Source organism: Melozone crissalis, unplaced genomic scaffold (genome assembly GCF_028551555.1).
Source record: "Melozone crissalis strain CALT ecotype California unplaced genomic scaffold, PUWL_Pcris_2 ptg000012l_1, whole genome shotgun sequence".
Taxonomy (NCBI): Eukaryota; Metazoa; Chordata; class Aves; order Passeriformes; family Passerellidae; genus Melozone; species Melozone crissalis.
In genome coordinates, this window is record NW_026535790.1 from 9,290,664 (window position 1) to 9,306,160 (window position 15,497).

At 42.8% G+C, this 15,497-nt stretch overlaps 1 non-coding gene and 1 pseudogene across 1 annotated transcript; one reads left to right on the forward strand and one right to left on the reverse strand.

Moving 5' to 3' along the window:
• Nucleotides 1-1,563: 1,563 nt before the first annotated feature.
• On the forward strand, nucleotides 1,564-13,214 carry LOC128933971 (putative short-chain dehydrogenase/reductase family 42E member 2; annotated as a pseudogene).
• Nucleotides 13,177-13,258, reverse strand: TRNAL-UAG (transfer RNA leucine (anticodon UAG)). The gene has a single exon. It is a non-coding gene; the product is annotated as a tRNA-Leu (tRNA).
• Nucleotides 13,259-15,497: the final 2,239 nt, after the last annotated feature.

The following is a 15,497-nucleotide window of genomic DNA, read 5'->3' on the forward strand; positions in this document are numbered from 1 at the left end:
ACACCAAACCTGTGGTTTGCTATTTTGAGTAGGATGCTTTTTACATCACTGTTATAACAGCACTGATTAGCAATAATTGCCTTCAGTACATTTGTTTATCTTTCTTACAGATGCAGTATTTGATATTTTAAAACAATGCTCAGTACCAGCTGGGAGTAGTCAGCTCTCTTATTTCTGTGGGTCTTTACTGAGTCTCACTTTAAGCTGGCTCTTGTTTGAGTTACTCCTACTCTAACGTAACTGCAATGTGTCTTTAAATGATTAAAATTTAATATGAACGTTCAGACACAGCACAGCTGTAACAAAAGAGGTAAACGTGTTCAAAGCTTAACTTTTGCCTGGAATGGGTAACTGAAATTCTGCAGCTCCTGACCCTTTTCACTCCCTCCCAGGCTCAAATGACCACAGGGAGGCTCAGGTGGAAAGGGACCTTAGTGCCTGTTTGTTTATTTGTGCCTCTTTGGGAACTCCTGCTGTTTTGCAGGTGTCTCACAAGTTCTGCATCTTTGTGAGCCATGTCCTGCCACCGACTGTCCAACCAGCGGGCAGGAGGTGGTGTTTTCTTCCTGAACAACCTGTTCAACAGGTACCTCAGTGTGACCGGAGCCCTCACTACTGCCAGGATGCTTTAGCGCAGCAGTCACAGCTGTGCGAAGACACTCGGAGGTAAGATCCACCGTAGGATGCTCTGGGATCCCAGGGATGCTGTGGCAGCCAGGAATACCGTACGTGCTGTAGGACCCCCGGGATGCTGTGGGCTGTATGGACGCTGTGTGAGGAGCAGAGTGCCAGGAAAGCCGTGCGATGCCAGATGAGTGGGACGCAGGGGTTCTGTGGAGCCTGGGGATGCGCTGGGATGTGGGGGATGCTGCGGGGGCCGTGCGGGGGCTGTTGCGGGCCCTGCCCGAGCCCGGCCCCAACGGCCCCAACGGCGCCGCCCGAGGCCGGGGGTCGGCCGGGGCCCGGGCCGAGCACGGCGCCCTGCGCTGCCGCCCCGCCGCTCTGCAAGTGAGATGCACAGAGCCCCGGCGGGGCTCGGGTGGCTTTGAATGTTTCATTGCGGCCGGGGCAGGGACTGCGTGTCGGAGGGAGTCGGGAGCCACAGCCTCTGAAATGTCCTGACTGCCGGTGAGGAGCCCCTAGAAGGGCAAGAACCTCCTTGTTCAGAAAATGAGGAATTCACGAGTACTTTTTTTCTTAATGCAGTTATTAACCTTTTCTATAGTATAGCAGCTATTTTATTCGAGTTCCCCTCGAAAGCAAGAGATTTGATAGCCTCGTTCCCTGATACACCTTCTAAAGTTATAAGGATCAGGCATCCCTCTTCCCTCCTGACAGCCTCATCTATCTCAACTCCAGCACTGCCAATGATAACAACTCGCTGTGTTCTTAATTTATGTTTAGCTGCTGGTACTTAGAAAGAATCTGGAAATACCACTTCTCTCAGATGTCTGTCTTGGCAGTAAACTGGGGACTGTAAATTCTGGGTTGCTTTTGTCTTTATCTCTCTTAGGCAGGCTGCATTAAAGCCACATTTTGCTGCTGTGACTAGATCTTGTCAACATGAAAATCCCTGAAATTGTCTGCATCCAGGAGTGCTATAGAGCAACTTTCACCATGTAGAAGGAATTTTTACATGTATCTGGTAGTGCTGGGCAGTATTTCATTGACACAAAATCAAAAATGATTGGAGCAGCAACACCCACCAAACGAAACTCTGACTGCAGTAAGAGCAAACGTGCTGGAATACTCAAAAAAATCAATATGAAAGCCGTGGTGACAGGAGGTGCTGGCTATTGTGGATACAAGCTGGGATGTGCTCTTGCCAACATAGGAGCTTCTGTTGTGCTGTGTGACATACACAAGCCTTTGTGGGTGATTCCCAGTGGAGTGGCTTGGATCCAGGTATGATAAATAATATCTTGCCAACAGTCAAAGTTAGTTCATTTGTATTTTCCATAATGTCTTCCTAGTTTTCACTGACTCCAAATACCTATTGCCAATTATTTCAAATTTCTGTGACCTTTTTAACTTTGTGGACATCCCTCATGAATTTTGGTGAATGGATTTTAGTATATCTGAAATAATGAAATCAGCAAAACCTGTAATGCATGGAGCAGTTTCACTCCTGACTCCTCAGGTTCCTGCCTTCATCTAGGCCTTAGCTAAACCACCTGTAGAATAAACACAGGAGTATTGTGAACCTTAATGAATGTCTTTAAAGTTCTTTGGGTTCTATGGAAGAAAAGTATAGTTCTCAGCAAGTAGGGAGGTGTGCCCAGTTTTGAGTTCCAGGATATTTGTACAGCAAGTACAGTTCCTTCTATATGGATTCCCTCTGTGCTAACCCACTGTGTGACAAATGCTCACCTGCAGCTTTGATCTCGTGTCCAAATATCTTCTGTTGTGTATTACAGACAGATATCAGGGATTACAGTGCTGTACTGGCAGTCTGTGAAGGGGCTGACTGTGTGTTTCACGTAGCTTCCTATGGAATGTCAGGAACAGAGCAGGTGAGTCCACATAGTTTTGGTTTTTTCTGTGTGACTGCCCACACAGAGGGTGAGAGCCTTTGATGCTGTAACACTGCAGGACAGATTTCATCTCTTCATATTGCCCTGGACTTTTGGTAAATTGCCCTGTGCAAACTGGAGTGCCACCTGCAAGCAGGCTGCAAGCAGTGAGTTCCTCTCATTAGAGGTTCCACCAGCACCCTGGGAGGGTGTTGGAGATACTGTGAAGACAAAATGAAAGACAAGGGAGGCTGGTTCCCTCCAAAACCCTGATTCTTCCCTAAACCTTCACATGGATCTCCTAGGTGTTAAGGTCACTAGGAGGAATAAAACTTAACTAAATTATAAATTATTTCATATATCTGAATTGTAACAATAACAATATTTGAAGTCTTTAATTGTTCACCATTGGGTAAAAAGCTCTACAGATGCTCTTGATGTAGGACTCTGAGTCACAATTTTATAATTAGAGTTACAAGCACACACACACATCCACACACAAACACACCTCTTTCTTATTTTATTTAATAAGAGGAACTTCAGTAATTACCCTGTCTGGATAGAACAGCTCACTCGAAATTCTTTGCACTGAGCAATGCATAATTTGAATTGCTGTGGTTAGAGGCAACTGGTCACTAAAGTGCTACTGAAACACATGTATTTAACAAACTGCTGCAAGATATGTAATAACTGGACATATATTTTCAGAAGCACTACAATTTTCTTTGCTTCAAGCAGACTAGTCTATAAAAATACAAGAAAAAATACACAAATAGTTTAAAAATAATGATTAGACTTCTTTAAGTCTGAAACAGCAGTCTAAATGGCATTTTTAACAATCAAAGTACTAAATTATGTCTATCTGGGGACATTTCTAACATCCCCCTATTGAATTGAATATGTATTATTACTATAAAATGCACCATTTTTTTCTTTTCCTAGTTGCATAAAAAAGAGATTGAAAGTGTCAACATTAGTGGAACAAGATTCATCCTTAATGGTATGTATTTAACTGTGCCATTGGGTGTTAGTACAGCACATCAAACATCACATCCCATTTAGAGAAAGCCACTTGGCCTTTTTGGCACACTCTGTCTGTCACCAAGTGCTTGACATTGTTGGCAGAAAATGAGGAAACATGTCATGGTGGGAGTTGAGTGTTATGCACTGCAGTTCAACTACTCCAGCTTTTCAACACCTTGTTTGACTGATGTGGGAATCTCTATATAATGAGTTAACCAATTCCCTGTGTATTTTGTAGTAGTTAACCTGCTTGCTAACAACTTGTACAGGCAGTGAGCAGCCCTTGAAGCAGAAGGACTTCTGTCCTCTGCCCAGCAGGCTGGAGGAGCTCTCCTGAGGCAACTAAAGCTCTTGTTTCCACACTGATGTCTTCCCTTCCAATATGCTCTGCATTTCAACTCAGTCACAAAACAGAAGGATTTTCTCTTTGAAGATTTGACACTTAGAAAAAATGGCACACAAACTTTTTCCTAAATAATTTTCCACTAAAGTAATTAATTATTCATTGCAGCCTGCAGGAAAAAAAATGTGCCTCGTCTGGTGTACACCAGCTCAGTGAATGTGGTGTTTGGAGGGCTTCCCATTGAAGATGGGGATGAGGAATCCTTGGCATATTTCCCAATTGACAAGGTATTTCATTGGATTGATTCTCCAATTTCTCTGTTTATTTCCATGTTTCTGAAAAAGCCTGGAGTTTTTTTGACAGAGTTTTGCCTGATGTAAACATCCAGGCACAAGAAAGGCCAGGTGGGATGATGAAGGGGGATAGAATATAAGAAAATAAAGTTAGTGTAGAAAGTAATCTTTCTAAGGAGTCGCAGCTGGGCCAATTATCCAAGATCAGGATCAGGCCTGACTTTAACAGGCCACAGCTGTAAGCAATGAGAAGCAGAGTGCTATAAAAGAGTGGGGTGGCTGGGTGAGAAGGGAACTGGAGTCAGTGGCTGCTTTGTGGAGTAGAAAGAGTCAGTGCTCTGAGGAGATGCCCATGAGAAACACCAAGAAGGTATGGAACTTTTGTGATAAGGAGACAGCAGTATGGAACCCCTGTGATAAGATCACAACAGGATGAGAGTTTGAGCAGCCTGGTCTAGTGGGAGGTGCCCCTGCCCATGGAAGAGGGGGTTGTAACAAGATGATCACTGAAGTCCCCTTCAACCCAAACCATTCTGTCATTCTATGAAAGAAAAAAGGAAACTCTTTATACTCTCTGAAGATGCTATTTACAACCTTGGCACATCAGTTTCATGTACATCAAAGTATATATTTCTTTGTTTTCCTATTAAGGCCTTGTTTTTGGAAATAACTCTCACAATGCTGCATTAGCATCAGGGTATTCCACCTGGACATGAGGATTCTGAGATATGGCTTGGTGCCTCTTTAGCTATTTATTATCCACATGATTTTTCTGGTTTTCCCTTAGAGGATGACATATATTCAAGGTAGAGCTGATCTGGAAAAGCAGCCTATTTTTATATGGTTTTATTGCATTTAATTAAAAAAGAGAAAGTACTTCTGGCTGCTTTGCATACACAGTTGTTTTTGGGGTCCCTCCTCTCTCCATCAAATACTTCACAGTCTTTCAAGAAGTAAATATGGAGATAAAATATGAATATTTTTAATAACATTTTAAGCAACACTTTCTCTGGGAGAATGCCACACAGAAGTAAGCAGGATACTTCAGACCAAGTAATGACTTCAAAACTTGGCTTTTGACTTTTCCGTTACCTGAAGAAGAAATCCAGATTACAAAGTAGTGATCAATTACATTCCTGGCAGCATCCAAAACATACATATATTTATTGCTTCTCAAATGTGCTGAAATTAATTAACCAAATTTGCATATACAAAAATGCTTCCTTACCCTAGAAATATTCATGTGTTGTACTCTGAACCTAATATCCCACAACTTCTGTATTTTGAGGTATTTGTTGCCTCTGGTAAGTGAAATCTAGTGAAGAAGAGAAGCCTCTCTATCCCACCATTTCAGGAACAGATACAAATGTATTTGCTTTTTCTCTGTAGCTTGTTGACCACTACTCCAGGACCAAATCGATTGCAGAACAAATGGTACTAGCAGCTGATGGAGTTTCACTACAAGGTACTTTTGTCTGAGCATGAATTCATAGTAGAATTTACTCCTCCTCTTCTTGTTCCTCCCCAAAATCCTGTGTCCTCTATCAATCCTTAGTGGACAAGACTGCCCAGCAGTTATGAAATTAAGTTACCAACTCCCTCTCACAAATTAAAGTATTTTCATTTATAAATTACTTTTAATTGCTTTTAAGTTCCCACAATGTCTGTAAAAGGTTTTAGCACGGTAGCAGTTAAGTTCAGTATGTTAATGAAAAATAATAAGAGGGCTATAAATTAAACAAAAACAAGTGTTTAATGTCACTGTCTCATGCAACATAAGTAAAACACAAATGCTGATTAAATTGTTACACATACACACACCCTCAAGTTATAAATTAAAATCTGAAGTAGGTACCTGAGCCTAGGGCTTGGAATTATTTATTAGTGCTTCCCAAAGTTTTCCATGTTGAGGAAGCCAGTTATACACTTGAATACTTAAGCTCACCTGTGAGATACTATAACTGCCAGTGCAAAACAAATTAATGTAAAGTGCAACATGATTCTGTGTGACCAAGTGATACTGAGCTAAATTTAGCTGTGGACAACTTAGAGAAAAGACTCTTCACTTGATACTTGCAGAGGCTATAACAGATAGAAAGTCCACGATGGGAACTCCATCCCAACAAAATTATTTTGTTCAAAATAAGGGGAAAAAAGGGGGTTTTTTTCCCTTTATTTCCTTAGCAGCTCTTCTCATCAAAGTCTCTCCTAATTACAGGACCAATACACAGTTCTGTAGTCAGTGAAACAGAACCAAACATCCCATTTTGATTCTGTGCCATAGCAGGACTGATATTTTATATGTTTACAAGAACAGTTATTAGCAGATGATGAAACAGCCAGCTGATGTACGTGGGAAGATTTGATTTTTATGATCCCACTGAAATTGTCACTCCAGTGGGAGCTGCACCTGCTGTTGAGGGAATCTTTCAGCTCTGCCTTGTACAGCTAGCAGGTCACTGCTTCCCATCAATGATTTTGTGGGGATTAGTTGGTTTCATTCCACTATCCAATATATTTTTGAACAACCTGCTCACTTCAGTGAACTCATCACCACAGCCAACACATTCATTCACTGCTCTGGCACAGGGACAAGAGGCTAATTAGAAAGAGATTCTTTGAATATCTGGTGTTTTCTAGGAACACAACTATAATTGCAGAACTTCTCTGAATCTTTTCTTGCTATTTTGTATGCTCTAATTCTCCCATCTTATTATCCAACTCCTAATGCAGCATCTTTTGGTATGTATTGTTTTTTAAGGCAGTGAAATGAATTTAGAGTAAGTCCTGCTGCCTCAGCCTTTGGTTCATACAAACAAAGATCCAGTGCAGTGATGTGAAGGTCTCTTAAGAATCTTATCCCATGTTCTAGGAGGGGGAATACTCCACACGTGCGTTCTCCGCCCACCAGGAATCTACGGACCAGAGGAGCAGAGACACTTGCCAAGGCTTGCAGTATGTCATCCAAATCCTTTAACCAGCAGGGTTTTCTATGATATGGGTAAAAGGCTGAAAGGAACATCACTTATTTGTATTACAAATTGACTGATCTTATTGGGTAGCAATTCAACAATTCAGTCATTTGCTGAGGATATTATAACATTTTTAACAAGCATTATATCTGTAAAGTGTAGATTTTAAAAGTCTTTTTTTTTTAATTAAATACAAACACATGAAAATCTAGCTTTATAATTTAATGATGACTGTAAGATTCAGGCCAATCCATGATATTTTAAATGTCTGTTTACATGCAACTTACACCAAATTGTTTTAAATATTAATGAGAAGAGATACAGCAAAATATCTTATTTCCACTCTCAACTATTAACAGCTTTCCCTGTCCAATGAGGCAGGTTCCAAAGCTGGAAGCACCCTGTGGTACCACAGGTTACTGAGGGCAGCACCTGAGGTGTTCACATTTTACTCTTTTTCACTTGCTTTTAAATTGCAGGGCCAACAGATGATGTTTAGAGCATGGTCCCTGTAGAATTCTGTGAGCAGTTATTTTAAAAGAAATAGTGTAATATTAAGTTATACACAGTTTTCAGGAAATAATAGATTCAAGTTGACCACATAATAGATATTTTTTATTTGTGGCTGAGGTAGGAAATTATATTGCAGTCAGCCAAATTAAATGTTATCTACTTGTATATAATTTTAAGAATAGAAAATATAATTTTAGTTAATATAATATAATAATAAGAAAATATAATTTTAGCCCCTTTAAAAATATAATATTTAAAAATTTCTATTTGATTTTGAGCTTTATTGTTTTGAGTGAATTTTAAGGCATCATGCAAATGTCATGTTTTGCAGTTTCTAAAATTTACCTGTTCAGTGAAAACTGGGATGCTTTCCTTCCAGTCAAAGTGAATCTTCCAGGTTTTCCTAGCCAAAGCTATTTGATAAATTTGATCCAATCTAGTGAATACTTTTGATCCACTCAGAACTGTAACTTAGCTTTCCATACAATATTTTATTTATCCCTAGAGCAGGCTTGTATTTTTTGTGAATTCAGGACATATTGCAATACATCTTTTGACATTTTCTCATGAGCGGTTCCCTTGAATATTTTTAATTGATTCATGTATTTCCTTTGTTTTTTTTTTAAGTAGAGCTAAACCTACATTTAGCTGGACAAGAAAGTACTCTTTGCCTCATTCTAAAACTCATTTTGTTATGGTTTCATGTTTGTTTTTATCTACAGAAGATTATTGAGAGAAGGCTACTTAGCTTCAAGTTTGGAGACCCAAGTGTTCAAATGAACTGGATACATGTAGAGAATTTTGTACAAGCTCATATTCTAGCTGCTCAAGCTCTCACCCCTGAAAAGAACTACATAGCTGTAAGTACACAGTAAAACCACCACAGATCTCACTTGACAGTGGATCCTGCACTGCATCCTGTGCTACAGTAACCACTGCAGTAATTAGAGTTATTGTCCTTCAGCTCTCATTGTTGTCTGTGTTTTCAGCTGGTCAGTGTGCTATGAGCAATGTGGGAGGGGACAGTGTTGGCTGTTGGTGTTGGGTAAGAGATGGAATATTCAGTTCTGTAAGAATGTCTCCATCTTTGCATTTTTAAAATGCAATATTTATAATTTCTGGAAGATGAGCAAAGAATGTTTGCTATGTTGGAAATGAAAGTGGAAGTTCAGGCAGATCTGATCCTGTTCCCTGTACAGGTCCAGATTTAATGTTTGAACTGTGAAGGTCAGTTCTTCCCAACAGAGGCACATTTCATTTGAGTTCATTGCTTTCAAAAACAGTCACAGCTGTTTCCTTCCTTGTAAATACAGGTTTTTAATCATCAAGAAGCATTGCCCTGAGAGGACATTAGAAAGGGGTTCAAAGTAGATTTTCTTTTCTTAAAGAAAAGTTCTTAAACTTTTTTTCTTAAAGTTCTTAAACTACTTTTTCTAAAACCCTGAAAGTAAAAGGAAAGAAGGAACAGAGCTTGGCTACACAGGAGTGTTCTGGATTCCAATGAGCCTTAACCAGACCCAGAGCAGAACATTTCCCCCCTTTGGTGGATGTGCCAGCAGCACCACTGAGACCAGCTCCAGCTCCAGAGGTGTCTCTGCACACTCAGCACAGCCACTCTGAACAGGCACATCTGTAATAATTTATTCCATTTATTCCAAGGCAGGTTAACCACACAAGCCCCCTGCTCACCAATTCTGTTGCACCCAACAGTGCCACTGAATGAAACACAGGCAGAGTTTGTGACTCGTGTGTGCACCCACTCATATTTGATACCGCTAGATTATTTTTAAGCTGCTCATAAGGGGTGAGATAAAGAAAAAGAAGTCAATATATATGCAGTACTATTTTTACTGACTTGTCTCTTCTCTACCTCTTTAACAGAGTGGCCAGGTGTATTTCATTCATGATGGAGAAAAATCCAACCTTTTTGAATGGCTGACTCCCCTGGTACGTGCAATACCGATCTCCAAGTACACTAATTTCTTTAACTGTATGAAACTGCAGCTTTTGTGTGCATGCTACATTTGTATGTTTGCTTTGGGTGTGAGAGTTCCACATGGAACTCTCTGAATGTGGGTTTCACTCCTGCTTGAATTTCAGTGTGATTAGCACTGTAACAAAGCCCACCCAAAATACTACATTAAAGCAAATGTCTTCCCTGAGACCAAAGGACCCTCTACAGCAGCAGCCAGTCCTGAGCTGTTACTGTCTTCATTTATAGGGCATGCAGATGGGAATAATGGGCATTTTGGGTGGGCATAAAATAGATCTCTTAAGTATTCATCTGTTCATTCTTTTCAAAATACCATGTTGTTGCTAATGATAGGCTCAAAACCATAAACATGTCATGATGTTAAATTAGATATCAGCACACTATGCCTTTTTTGATTAATTATTGTAATTTCTTTCATTATTTTAAGATACAAAAATGACATAGTATCTGTGAGTGACATTTAACTGGCATCTCCTTAAAAATGAAAAATAGTAAATACTAAGAGCCATGATTAATTTTTCTGTTTTGACAGTAAATATTTCCATAAATATCTTCTATATTGAAACTTTAAAATTTGCTTAAAGTTTCTGGGGGTTTTCATTGTTTTTTAAATCTTTTTCAGTTTGAAGGATTAGGTTGCAGTAAGCCATGGATACGTATTCCTACTTGTGTAGTCTATGCATCAGGTAAAATATTTTATCAACGTTTCTCTTTCCTGTTCATGCTACCCTCATTCCTAACTGTAATGTAATATTGTTTTACTTGCCCACAATTTTCATTTTCATGTATAGAAATGCTGTCTGCTTACCTAGTGTTCAGCAGTGTAAAACTCACCTCTGTGCAGTTGAAACCAGAATGATCTCTTATTCAAGTCCCACTAAAAGAGGTTCTCTGATGCCGTATCTTTTATGAAGCCTCATGACCTTTTCACTAGTTCTGTGCCCAGCTTTTTCCCTTTTCCAAAACCTTTTTCCACAAGCACAATAATTAAGATTAAATTAAATTAGATTAGATTAAATTCCAGCCCCTTGTAATGGTGCCCTGAGCTCTCAGGTCTGTGATTATCCTTTTTAGCATTTACAGTGTGAGATGTCACAATCACAATGGCAAAGCAATTCGCTGTTCTTACCTCAAGTGAAAATCTTTTGTTATGCAGCCACATTCATGGAAAGCCTTCATGCACTTCTGAGACCAGTTGTTGACCTGCCCCCACTGCTGACCAGAAATGAGGTAAAGTCTGTATCTGTAAATTTTCCTTCATTCCCACAGGATCCATCCATGTTCATCTGAGACTCAGTCAGTGGAAAGTAACATCCACCCAGTGCTACTTCAGCCTTCAGTTTCCAGGGCAAATACATGCCTTGTGTACAATTTAGACAATATATTGTGCTTGGCTGCCAGGATTTTTGGAAAGAGTTTATGCTTGCAATCTGGGAGAGCTCTCTTCCAAGGGTCAGTGTCCTGCATGCCTTGGCTGGGCCTTTAGGAACCTACCTGATGGCTTTGATCTGACTCTTTGAGTACCTAAGCAAGAGAACACTTGCAGAACATTTTTTGTGACATTTACAGATTCTACTTTGCATCTTTTAATGTCTCTTTGTGCTTTCAAGAATCTCCTTTTGAGTGGACAATTTTAAGAATAATGTGTGCAATACTCATAGGACATTGATATAATGTTGTGGGGGGTTTTGTATTTTACATTTCCTTTAGTGTGTCTTTGCTGCCATTCACAGTTTGTTCCAGCTGCCTGTGTAGTCATACCTTTGTGTGTTGACTCTTTTGCCCTGCAGGTGCAGAACATTTCTGTAACTCACACCTTTCGAATAGACAAGGCACGAGCTCAGCTGGGGTACCACCCACAGAAGTTTGACTTTGCCGATTCTGTGAACCACTACCTTGAATCCAGACCACGCTCATATTATAAGCTCTTCCTCAATATTTTCCTTGCTTTATTTGTTACTTTAATTTTGGCTTTTATTTTTACACAACTTGGTGGCCTCTCAATTTTGCGGTTTTTTAAAGGAAGAAAACACTGACCTGCACAAACTGCAGGGTCACAGCATTGCTACCCAGAGCATTCAACTCCCACTATAGTTACTGGCACAGTGCAACAGAGAGACAGCTGCTGTTGAATTTACAAATAATATCACAACAAACGAGTGGCTGGACCTGAGAAATTAAAATACAGTAAACAATAATTGCCAAATCACTGAAACACAACCAGAGTTATGATTGTTGCCTCTATTTCAAATCAAAACAACTTTCCAAATTGATTGCTGAAGTAAATGAGAACCTGCAGGAAAAACAAGAGCTGCAGACAGCCTGCAGTGCTTCACCAGTGAAGAAAAATGGCTGAAATAAGAAGAAAGACTGACCACAGCTTCTGTCATGGCTCACTACCTTGTGGAACAGAGGAACAAAGCCACAGACAGAACAGATTACTGCAAATAACACACACCAGGCTTACAGAGACTTCACACTGTGTGATTTCATGAATTAGCTCTAGCACCACATCTGAAGGAAAATAAAAGTGTACTTGAAACATTGCTGAAGTCTGTGCTGTGCCTCTGCACAATTTCCCAGAACTGCCCCCTGCCCTGCCCCTGGCACAGAGCTGTGGGTACCTGCTGGTAGGGCTCTTCACAGGCTATTTTAGTTAAATTGGAAGTTACTAAGTAAGTTACATTAGTTAAGTGTATTTTTGACACAGTAGAGGAATCTGCTGCTATGGCTTGCACAGATCTTTGTACAGCTTTCTTCACCTCCTGTAGTTAAGGGCAACAATTAACACAGTTCAGTTGCTCCTCAGCTGAACTTAAGGCCCAAGTCTGTTTTGGCACCAAATTTCTGAAGTACAGCAGCTGTACTGAGCAAATCCCTGCAGCAGCTGAAGTGAACAATGTGTTTTTCACATTACTGTTCAGCTAAAATGGACCTAAAGAACAGTCCAGCTCCTTCCCATCCACCATCCCATCACAGTGGGAATTTATCAGAGAAATCTCTTCCTCATGTGCATCTTTCCAACCTGTAACATGGAGAGAGAAAAACCAAGGGCAAGATGCAAACAGCAGAGAGCTTGGGAAAGGACTAGGGATGAGAGCTTGAGACATCATGGTCTGGAGGGGAGTAATCACAGATGGGTTTGAGAATTGTGGAGAGGGTGTGAACACTGGCACCTCCCCTCCAGGGGAGTCCAGGGCAGGCCTCAAAGCCCAGGGTCGGGCTGCTGTAACGCAAAAGCAGCACGGAAAGGCAGAACCCCTGAAAATAACAGCGTTTCTTGTTTTATTCTTAAAGCAAGAGACCCGCACAGTGGATAATCCCTTTTCTGTAGTTGATATCACAACTCTGTATAATATTGATTGTACCGACTGTGACCGACAACCCCAGCACCCTGGGCGGGCCGTGCCCGGCCCGGGCAGTGCCGCTCGCACCGTGCGGGCCCCGGGCCGCCCCCGCCGGCAGCTCCCGCGGTTCTGCTGTGCGGGAGCGAAAAGGAGCCGCCGCGGCGGGGACAAAAACAACTTGGCAGCGGTGGGATTCGAACCCACGCCATCGAAATGACTGGAGCCTAAATCCAGCGCCTTAGACCACTCGGCCACGCTACCGCCTGACTACCCAGGCTCCCGCCAGGCCTCTTTGACGAAGCAGGGCCGTCGTTCTCTCCCTCCATCTGTATACGTGCCCCATTCGTGTCCGCGGCACCCCCCGCCTGCAGCGCCCGCCGCACCCCGTGAACGCCGCGGCCGCCGCTGGTCCCAGCCCCGCGCTCTCCGTGCCAGCGGCCGCGGCGGCGCCGCCAGGCCCGGCCCAGCGCAGTCCCCGCCCCCGCCCGGTAGGTGGCGCCGCCGCCCCGTGCCCGGCGCCGCCTGCGCACGTGGCCCCGCGCCCGGCCGGAGGAGCGGCCGCCGGCCGGAGCTCGCAGCGGGACTCCTGCTCCTTCTCCCGGGTTCGGCCGGGCCTTGAGCTTCGGCCCCTTCCTCCCTAGGGGCTTTGGGGCCGTCAGGTTGTGCCTCGGGACATTTTGTCCGCGGCAGGCCCAGGCGGGCACCTCGGCAAGGCGCTGCCGTGCGGTCTGTGCCCCACAGCAGCCGCGGCTGTGGTGGATCAGCTCCAGCTGGTCCTAGGGAGGGCTTGGCCCGTGCCCTGGTCCCGCAGAGTAGAGGGCAGCCCTTGGCAGCCGCGGTAGCAGGTGTGCACACACTCCGGCCGGAAAGAGGGTCCGTCCTGCCCCGTATCAGCGCCCACTTCTTTCCCTGCCCGCTCAGTCGCCTCTGGCCCACCAGGGCACACGTGCTGCTGCCCAGGAGCTGCCAGCTCGCTGCGAGGCCGGTGACCTTCCCTGGCAGCTGCTCCCTTGGCACGGCACTGTGTCCTCAGCTGAACCATTCCCACCCCACACGGAGGCACCCACCGCCGTTATCTCGCTGGCAGCTGCGGTCGGGCTGCCCGCACACGCTTCGCTGTCCCGCCCGTCGCAGCTCCTTACCTCGGGACCGTGTGGGTCGGTGGCTTCCCTGTCCGCCTCAATCAGAGAGCTGCCTTTGGCAACCAGAGCCTGATTCGGTCACTGGTGAGTAGAAAGATGAATTCTCATGTTGTGAGAGGCCTGCAGGAAAAATTTGTATAATTACTTTGTGGACAGAGGTAAAAATAGCAAGACTAAATGCAATGCAATTAAAACAATATGGAGAAATTATGTCCACCATTGCCCTTCTTCCCATAGAAAGTCTTGCACTGGTGCTCCAGGAAGTTTTAGGTGTGCGTTACATGCACCTCCCATGAAACTGGAGTGAGGTTTCTGACCAGCTTGATTCACCTTGTAAAACCAGATTGTCAGAGGAGTATGAGGGTAAAAATTGTCAGGAAATTGATTGATTTAAAGGCAATTTAAAATCTGCAGATTTAAACAAATGCAGAATAAAATTGCTCTGCAAGTTAATATCATAATGGGTGTCCTTTCCTTTTTTCCTTTCAAAAACCACAGTTCTCTAGAACTATGATTTCTAAAGGAAGCCTTATTTAAAATGAGCATACTGAAACTTTACAAGCTATAGGGCTCTTGGAAAAAAATCTTGCAGTGCTGAACATACTCAATGGAAGAATAACTAGAAAATACTAGACCTGCAGGTCACCGATTCCCTATGTTGCCATTTGAAATTTAATTTTTGGTATTTTCAAACAACAAAAAAAGTGACTCAAACTCTTTAGGTCTAAAGGATAAAACACATAATGTATAAATAGAAAACTAAAACTAGAATATACAGCATGTCTGGGCCAATGCCTGATTTCAACATGTCTTTAGTTTTTCATCATCACTGATTGTTCTTTTAAGAAAATGTTACAGAGAATAGAAGAGAAGCCCCAGGCTTAAACCTGAGATTAAGTACACCCTTGTACTAGGGTAGCAGAGCTGGCTTATTTAAAAGCATGAGAAATGTGTAGTTTGACAGCGCATCACCTGTGTTCCTGAGAGAGCAGAACATTCACCATGAGGATTTATGGCAGAAGGCAGCTTTTAATTCAAAATAATGCAAAGTATTTTGTGTCCAGAGAAGGGCAACGGAGCTGGTGAAGGGTTAGAGGGTAAATCCTGTGAGGAGCAGCTGAGGGAGCTAGGGGTGTTCAGGCTCTCTGCAACTCCCTGAAAGGAGGTTGTGGCAATATGGGGACCAGTCTCTCCTCCCAAGTAACAAGACAAAAGGAAATGGCCCCAAGCTGCATTGTAGGTGTTCAGGTTGGATATCAGGAAAATTTTTTCCACTGGAAGAGTGAGTTAAGCATTGGAACAGGCTGCCCAGGGAAGTGGTGGAGTCACCATCCCTGGAAGTGTTCAAAAAACAAGTA